Source organism: Budorcas taxicolor, chromosome 5 (genome assembly GCF_023091745.1).
Source record: "Budorcas taxicolor isolate Tak-1 chromosome 5, Takin1.1, whole genome shotgun sequence".
NCBI lineage: Eukaryota > Metazoa > Chordata > Mammalia > Artiodactyla > Bovidae > Budorcas > Budorcas taxicolor.
In genome coordinates this window covers 70,501,466-70,511,194 of record NC_068914.1, presented here as the reverse complement: position 1 = coordinate 70,511,194, position 9,729 = coordinate 70,501,466, and the positions used below count along the sequence as shown (strand labels likewise).

At 41.4% G+C, this 9,729-nt stretch overlaps 1 protein-coding gene across 1 annotated transcript in view; it reads right to left on the bottom strand.

Annotated features, from left to right (window-relative positions):
- Positions 1 to 5,562: 5,562 nt before the first annotated feature.
- Positions 5,563 to 9,729, bottom strand: part of METAP2 (methionyl aminopeptidase 2) — a 492,318-nt gene continuing 488,151 nt past the window's right edge. Inside the window, exon 12 of the mRNA XM_052640400.1 lies at positions 5,563 to 5,573. The gene's annotated coding sequence lies outside the window, so the exon portion shown is untranslated. The remainder of the gene's footprint in view (positions 5,574 to 9,729) is intronic.

Genomic DNA, 9,729 nt, shown 5'->3' with positions numbered 1-9,729 from the left:
AAGCAGCAGGCAGATGGGGTTTTGCTTGGCTCTAGATCACAGGGGCCCTGTTAGCCTCAGAGGCGGAAGGAAGTCCTAGATTGCCCGTATTTGACTCTCCCCTGCCTGATCGAGCTATGGGGGGAAGTGGGGGAGTCCTCCACTGTGCTATTCATACTTACTGGCTATGCTCCTCTTCCCATGTCCTAGCAGAGACAATGCCACTAGAACCCACTAGCAATCACCCCGTCCATGCTGAAATCTTGGGTGAGTTAACTCCTCGAGTCCCCAGGCTGCATCTTCAGAGGTGAAGGTCATTTGTAAGCAGTGTGTGTGTGCTCAGTCGCATCCGACTCTTCACGACCCCATGGACTGTAGCCCACCCGGCTTCTCTGTCCATGGGATTCTCCTGACAAGAATACTGGAGTGGGTTGCCATTTCCTCCTCCAGGGGATCTTCCTGATCCAGGGGTCAAACCTGGATCTCCTCCATTGCAGGCACATTCTTTACCACTGAGACACTGGGGAAGCCCTTTATAAGTAGTGACAACTCTCAAATGAATCTTTTATTGGTAAAATGGGACATCAATAAATATGCTCAGAATCGATCAGGACATATAATATCAATCTGTGGAGGGTATAGGGCTAGGCAAACAAATGGCAGCAGATCTAGAAATCTACTTTCTTTTCCCAGCTGGCATTGTGATTTACCCAGATTAAGTAAAGAGCAGCCATTTATTTTTTATTTTTTGGATGCCTGACCTTGACTGAGGAGGATGTCCTTTACGTGTCTTTGAAATTGCTATTTTAGAAGGAAGAAATCGAGGAATTAAGACGGTGGATGGGGAAAATCCTGTGCCGGGTATCGTGTACATCATGTCATCTGTGTACTAGGTGCCCTCAGTTTACTTGTTATGGCTGAAATGTATTGAGTGCTGACTTAACACTCTTAAACACTTTAATGCGTTTTCCATTTATACCTTTAAATGATCTTATGATTTGGGTACTGCACTTTATTATAGTCTTGTTCTTAATCGCTACTAGGCTATACTCTTTGTGGTGAATGTGCAGATTTTAAGGACCCGGGTCCTTAAAACTCAAATAGTGTAATTATCTTCCTTGTAAATTCCTAAAAAACCTTTATTCAAAGTAATATGTGGTTTCAGAAACTTTATTGTACCTAAGAATTATACAAGGTGTGTTGTGAAGAATAGATTCTTGAGTGCTGCTTCCAGATACCCTGATTCAGGAAATCTGGACCAAAGCCCAGCAATCTGCATTTTAAAATAGGCACCCAAGTAATTATGATGAAGGTGATATTTGGATTATGCTTTGAGGAACACTGCCTTTGACTATAAATGGCTTGAGGGTAGGGCTGTAACTATAACAAATCTTCATGTGTACATCCATCTTGGCTGCGTGTAGCAATAGATGTGATACTGGTGTTTATCATCTGTGGTGAAGAACTAAACCCTGTCTATTTACTCTTACCTCTGTGTGTGTGTGTGTATGTGTGCACGCATGTGTGCACACAAGGAAGAGGCAGCCTTGAGCCTCCCAGTCTGTCAAAGGCCCTTGGAAAAGAGGCTATATGTTAAGTGGCTTTTCCTTTTGCTAACCTGAAATATCTCTGGGCAAAGGTTTGGAGAAGGCTGTACAATTTGACATATTGACCCTGCTATTTCTTCTGCCTTCACTGGAGAGGGCTGAGAAGAGGCTGTTAGTTTTCTCTACCTTTTGAAATGCACAATGCAGGGGGCGGGGTGAAGGGAGCAGAGTCTGGGGACTAAGCTAGAGTTGGTAAACAAGCTTTGAAGCAAACTAAGGAAGCATATTAGCAGGGGAGAAGTGAAGGGCTGCACAGGGCTCCTGTAATGCCACAGCATTCTCTGAAGACAGCATCAGTCGCTGCCGGGTGTCTCTTATTTTGAAGGAAATAACAACAAAAAACAGTATTGGCAAACTGACCCTTGGCTAACACTTGAAGATTTGTCTGGAAATTGTGCTCTGAAAAGCCATTTACATCAGAGAAGCAAGAGAATGAAGGACAAGTCTTGCAGGGAAAGAAAAAAAAAAAGGCCAAAAAATACAGCAAGCACCTCAAATAGCCCAAAGGAGGTAGCAGGGACCTGGGGAAAGCTCTGTTTAATCTTTGGCCTAGCTACCATAGCCAGGAGGATGATTTTTAATGCAGTCTTTATAACAAGCTTGCCTTTTGAGGTTGTGATGAGCCCTCCTAGCTCTAGAATCAGTGATGGCTCTTTGAAGAATTTCTTTCCCCCTTCAACTCCTGGCGACAGATTAACTAAAACTCCAAACTGGGAAATTAGGGAACTCCGAAGCTGCTCTGTGTGTTTTGAAAGGCTGTATTTGGTTCAATATGGTGAAGGCAAAATCCCTTCTACTTTCTAGGTTCCTTTTTCCCCACGGCTTCTCTCCTCACATCTGGATAGCCTCAAAGAATGTTTTAAGGTTAACAGGGAAATTTTACAGAATGATCAAAAATAAAGAAATCCCTAGAGATGGTTGCATAATCTTCTTCCTCTTTATTTTCAAAATGTTTTTTCAATTGAATAAAAATTGAAAAATCAAATCAAAAATTAGGGTTGGATTGAATCTTGGAGGTCAGAGAAGAGAGGAATGAAGCACAGAGTTTAAAGGACGTTTTAAGGTCAAAGGGCTGGTCTTAGATTCAAGGTAAGTCTGTGTGGACTCCTAGTTCAACATTCTCTCTAACTCCTTTCATAACTACTTTACTCAAGAGGTTTGTGCCTGGCCCCCAACTCCCCCAACCCCCTCACGCAAGTACAGTAGCAACAAAAGTCTTGGCTTTTTATTTTTTTTTGGAGGGGGAGAGTTTGGCATATGGTGTCTTTTCCTGTGAACTTTGAAAATAACTATTTCCTTTAAAAAAACAAAAAAGGGCTTACCTCAATCTTATTTTATGAACGCAAACATTCAAAAACCCCAACACACCCTAGAGCAAACCCTCAACGCTCCAGGTTCTGATTATCCAGTTTCCTTCTTCCTCCCTCTGCTGACCATGCATTTGGATGTTTATGTTGGTCAGTAGCTCTGCAAAAAATCTGATACTATATATGTTGTGGGGTCATTTGTCCTGTTTGTCAGCAGCTTCCGGATCCCTGGGTGGTACTATGGTGCCGTGTCCTCACACTCAGTATTCCCCTGGCCATCAAGGCTGTAGTTCTGTTGGTGTTAGTTTGGCAGTGTTCTGGGAGTCATTCCTAGAGGTCCCAGTTACAGCCTGCTTCTCCAGCTATTCAAAGGATTTGGTAAGCACTCCCTAACTGTCTTACATTTCTGCTTAAAATACCGAGATGTTGAGAGTGTTGTCTTTGGCTGTACCACGGTCTTCGACCTTAGTCCAACCAGGGATTGAACATGTGCCCCCTGCAGTGGAAGCTCAGTCTTAACCACTGGACTGCCAGGGAATTCTGAGTGGTTTTTTTTCCTAAACTGGCTGATATGGGCATTTAGAAGTTAATCATAATGCAACTCAAAATTAATAACAACAGAGGACAGAAGCCTAGGTCAGAGAGCCTAGAGGTTACCCAAATAAATAATATTTGAGTTGGAACTTGAAGGTGGAATATGCTAAATGGAGAATCATTGGGAAGGCAAGGGAACAAGTACATTTCAGGAAGCAAGATGTACCAAGGTGTGGTCATTAAAGAGCACAGTGTGTTAGACAGATGGGGTGTTCACTATGGCTAGACTATTAACAGAGTCAGGAGAGATGAGGCTGGAGCAATTGTGAAATGTGGTGGGAATAAGAAATACTGTCTATGCAGGGGAGCAGACCTGACTGCAATTCCAGTTCCTCCATGTAGAAACTAAGTAATTCTGGTCAAATCTTGTATGCTGCCGCTGCGTCGCTTCAGTCGTGTCCGACTCTGTGCGACCCCATAGACGGCAGCCCACCAGGATCCCCCGTCCCTGGGATTCTCCAGGCAAGAACACTGGAGTGGGTTGCCATTTCCTTCTCTAATACATGAAAGTGGAAAGTGAAAGTGAAGTCGCAGTTGCGACCCCATGGACTGCAGCCCACCAGGCTCCTCCGTCCATGGGATTTTGCAGGCAAGAGCACTGGAGTGGGTTGCCATTGCCTTCTCCCCAAATCTTGTATAGTCTATACACAAATTTTGTATAGTCTCACTTTCCTTATCTACCAAGTAGGGACCTAAAATATCTATTTCATAGGGGAACTGAATGTGATAATGCATATGAAGTGTTTTGTACAGTGCTTGGCACAGACCAAGTGCTCAAAAAGCCTTTGCTATTATTATTAGGTAAACTGGAAACAGATTACTAAATATCTTGAAGGCAGGTGGAAGATAAACTGAAATGGGAAGAACTGAGTGGCTCCAAGACTACGTAGGAGGCTGCTGTAACAGTCTAAGCGGGGATGATGCTCTGAAATAAGGCAGTGACAGTAGAGATACAAAGAACTGGTTGGCTTCAGAAGACTTCTTTGGTACCAAAGTTCCAGAATTTGGTGATTAACTGAATGAAGAATTCTGAAGAGACTAGACAAACAGTAACATCATTAACTTAGGTTACATATGAGGAACAGCAAGTCCAGATAGTAGCTGAAGCTCAAGGCTCTAAGTGCCTCCAAGTCCAAGGCCTGTTCCAAAGAAAGTGGCCTTCAGTAATTCTTTTGTGCATAACACTGATATGGCTCTTACCACAAGCGTCACAAGCAACAACTTGCTTCTCCTTGAATGTTCAAAGGAGTAGGACTAAAATAGACCACTGGTCCTGCAAATTAGTAGGTTGAGTGGAGACAGAACCGAGTGGGCAGAGTGCAATGGATTGAGTAAGTGGGAACTTCAGACCAAGTATAAACTTTTTCAATAAATCTAGCACTGAAGGGAAGCAGCAAGCAAACATTAGAGGCAGTGGGGAGGCTTCTACATGTTGATTTGCTCAACATGCTACTCTTCTAGTGTACGGTACTGGAAATCTGGACTACATTTCCCACAATCCCTTGTAGCTAGGGGTCAGATACTATTTCAGATCTGCCAATCAGATGTATTATCATATGTTTCTAAAGTCAGCAAGGATTAAGAGAGGGTGCAGGGCATCCATTTGGGGATGCTGACAGTGGCAGACGTAGTGTGCTTCTTGAACAGGCAGCTTCTTTACTGTAGTAGAAGCAGCACCTTCTGGAGCAGTCTTTGGCTGTTACTTCTGGAAGTCCAGTTTAGAGTTAATTTCTTCAGTTTCCTCAACAATTCTGTGATCCATTTAATGCCCTATGACAAATCCTTTCCTGCTTAGACTGGCTCAAACGGATGTTTTCTGCAACTGAACCTGATTAATATGGTGGAGAGGCTATGTGGTTTTTTTTTTTTAATGAATGTAACGGTACCACTTTGTAGCTTAAAGAGTTAAAGACAACTTACTTATTACTGAAAAATATAACATACAAAGAGAAAGAAACTGAATTGAGAGAAAAGAAGGAATAACTTTTGGAAGATATTGGAAGACAGAAAAAGTTAGGTGGAAGAGCCATCCTTCGACAGCCCCAATAATTCTTGCCTCCTCGTATTCATGCTCCTTCGACTTCTCCTACCAAGAAAAGGGCTCACCAGCCTAACCAAAAGCATGCTGTGGAAATGATGGAGTGTGACTTCTAAAGTTAGGTCATTAAAGAATTTATAGCTTCCTTCTTGCTCTTAACTCACTCACTCTGGGGGAAGGCACCTGACATGTTGTGAGGACACTCAAACACGCTATGGAGAGTCCCGTTATGTGGAGGAGCTGAGGCCTTCTGCCAACAACCAGTACAGACTTGCCAAATATGTGAGTGAGCCACGTCAGAAGTAAATCCTCCAGCCTCACTTCAAGTCTTCAGAAAACCGTAGCCCTGCCTGACATCTTGACTGCAACCATAAGAGAGATCCCAAGCCAGGATTACCCAGCTAAGCCACTTGTGAATTCTTCACCCTTAGAAACTTGTTTAAATCCAGGGAAGATCCCTTGGAGGAGTACACGGCAACCCACTCCAGTATTCTTGCCTGGAGAATCCCATGGATAGAGGAGCCTAGTGAGCTGCAGTCCTTAGGGTTGCACCGAGTCGGACACGACTGAAGTAACTTGCCATGCATGTGTTCTAATCCACGGTGCTATGGGAAAATTTGTTATGCATCAACAGCAGGGCTATCTTACAGGGATGAGGTTAGTTTTAGAGATGAAGTGTGCCTCTGAGATATGTCACAAGCATTCAAATCTAGGGCTGGGAAAAAGAGGAAGTTTAAGTCTGATGACCAGTATTTTCTCTACAAAGAAAAGAGGCAAAGCCATCTGTAAGGGTGGGAAGTAGGGACTATAAAGTTGAGAATAATAAAAAGAATACAATAGTTCCCAGGTAAAGCTGAAAAAAGCCAAATAGGAATGAGTGCTTGAGTTAAAAAATCAGACATCTGCAGTGGAGTCAGTTGGTATATTATGTGATTTCCTATCACTATGCTTGATAACCCAGAGGGAATAGAGTAAGAGATGGTACGTTTCGCTTGATTTGACAACTGGTGAAGCAGAGACGGCAGAAAAACAACAGGGTCAAGGGAACTCAGGGTGCTGACTTAGCCCACTGAAGTGACTAACCACGCAGTCCAAGCTGGTAGACATGGAAACAAGTTGAGGAGGAAACACGTGGCCTGAGAGAGTAAGAGGCTGAGTGCAGAATCAACATTTAGAGAAACATAATGGCTATAGAAGCCCAAAGCAGTAACTCCTTAGGAATCAGAAGTCCCAGGTTATGGTCATGGCACATTATTAACAAACTTGGTATTCTAGGCAAACAGAAAATTTTCAGGGCCTTTATCTCCCCTACTGTTGGTTAAAAATACTCAAAATGTTAAGTAAGAACAGTGGCTTGCTTACAGTAAGCCTTCTGCAATGATTTTAGCAATTATTCTTAGATGTTTTAAAATTACATTGTTTAATACACACGTATAAAGCATAGTTAACACTGGGAAACCCAAAACCCAATTAAACTGACTACTACTGTGTTTTTTCCTGATCTTATCCTTCTGACTTCTCCCCTGGAGATAACAACTATCTTGGATTTTGTGTTTATCCTTCTTTTTCCTAAAAAAATACGTCCTGTTACACATTGGTACAGGGCCTATTTCTTTATAGGCCACATGAAGCTTTGGATCAGTGCTCTCTGAACTCCCCTCCAGCTCTGAGTATATGAGGTATGACAGGTGGATATCAAACGTACACACCTAGTAGAATCGTATCAATGTTTGTTTTTCAAGGCTTTATAAAGCTAAAACACTGACTCTTCTGTTGAAATTTCCAATTCGACAAAAGGATATCTCAGTGAAACGTCTAAAGATCAAGACTTTCCATCACTTTTAGTTTGCACCTCTGCTATAAAGTTCTACTCTAGAGAAAACCAACACAAGGAGCTAAATAATTTAAGCCCCTAACCCTGTCCGATGAAATCCTGAAATTCAAGCCTGAGGAAACAGGACAGAAACAGATGAGCTGGGAAAGTATACTTTATTTCAATGACAAGTATTTTAATAAAAATTAAGAGGTGTGGTTGGGTTCATATGAAATAGTTTTTAATACAACATAGATTTATTTCTTCCATATATATGTGTATATGTAAGTAGATGAAAGTAAAACAACTGAATATTTCTGATGTTCATCAACAGTGCTCACATTATTTGTTTCACAAAAAACCACCTTTAAATAAGGTAAACACGAATGCAAATCTGCTGACCATATGGCTTTTCTCCAGGGTTACTGTCCAGCCTGGGACGCTGGTCTTCCTGGCTGTAAACAACCTGAGATTTTATATTTGTTATAGCAGTTACCAAGTTGATCAGAGTTAAGTAAACTGGACCAGGCAGTGGAACTGCTGTGTCAAGGGCAAATAAATACTCACCCCCACACCCCATACACAGGTCTGTGTTTTTCAGACTTGGTATGGCTGGAATAAAAGTCAGCTGAGACTGCTGGTACAAGGTAACAGATTAATGTGTTTTCAGTGGCTCATGAAGAGGCCACACCTATAAAGTAGGATGCGAGTATGTTCTGAACCTGAACAGTACCAGGAAGACAGTGGTCAAAAGAATGAGCAGTCACTATAGTAATTTTCTCATGGAATTTAAGTCATTTTCCTTATTCTACCCATTGAACTGGCATAAGAAAATGTATTTTCTAAGAGGTATATTCTCCCCAAGGACAGTCCTGCTTCAATCATTTAAAACATAGTATACAAATCACCTTGATTTTTATAACCTGCCTCTTTAAAAATGGTAATAAGAAGTATAATATCATCCTTTAGTTTCTGTCTACCTTGGAGTGTAATATGAATTGTGAAAAGTACAATAAAGGACTCTCAGAATGCCAGGATAGGTGTAAGAGACTAACACAAGCAGCTACTGTTCTGTCTCACCAATGAAGGGTACTGCAGTGTGCTATTTGAAATTGAATCCGAATACTCTCCTTGTTTACCTCAAGTACAGCTATCGGGAGAGCTAAGCATCATTTACTACCTACATTCGTTTATTCCTGGTAAGAACATTCGCAAATCACAGTGGCACTTCTAGAATACCCACAGAGAAAGGCAACCTTCCCGAAAGCAAATGTTCTTCTTCCTGGATAAGATCAAAATGCAGAACTCAAAGGCTAAGATAAGCTTCTGAAACATGTCTACATTTAACCTTTAACCATAACACTTGACCTTCACTGAAATTAGGGTAGAATATTCAACTGTTTACTTTCCACTGTTTATATTCCAAACAGAAGGCAGCCTCTGAAAAAGGTCTCAAAAATAAGTAAGCTTCACCTCCCAACTTCTGACAGTAGTAGCAGAATTCAAGGCACTTCTTTACTCTAGTTTTTGGGAATGTCCAAAATCTCCAGCAAACTAAATCCAAATTAGTGTATCCTAGGCCCCCCCAAAATCCTAAGCAAACTGGCTGCTTTAATCATTAGTTTACTAAAGAGACAATGGGGTGGTCTATTTTGTGAGCTAACAAAATTAACATAGGCAGGCATTCACCTATAGTGAGTGTTATTCACACTTTGACAGGTCAGATGTATTGCTGGTTAAGTTCTAGAACTGGTGAGCAAAGAGGTGTCCTTCTAAAATAACAACATAAGGTTTTTCATGAATGACAGATGCTAGCCTAATTTGCCTCTCTAGATATTTAAAAAGCACAAAGTAACTCTTTTCTATTTAATCCCTTCTTTGAGTTATACTCAAGTAGCTGATTCTTTGCAATAGACTCATACTTGTTTTTCCCAAACTTGGTAGGAGTTCTGGGTTTCAAGTGTAGTATAGACAGTTTGGGTTGTCATCACCCAAATAAATGAAATCAAAAGGGTTTCGTATTTTCCAGTTAAAACTATTTTTAAATAAAGTTGAACTGTTGTGAGCTGCTGACTGACAAACATTAAGTGACCAGAATTAGGGGCATAATGGGTGTTTTTTCCTCCTCCTTAATACCACACCACCCTCTCCAGAAGAAATAGTTTACTTATTCACTTATTTATACCAGTAGAAGCAGAAGCAGAAATACTATTGTATTAGGGCTTATCTTGAATCTGTCTATAGAAGTTGGAACTAAATAAACAAGATAGCTTTGCTTCATCAGGAGAGAATCCTGTTTTGCATGAAACTTGTGGAAGAAGCATTCCATACGAGCCTATTTCCCCTACAAACAATGCTCAAGAGATCACTTTTGGAATGACTTGTCAGTAT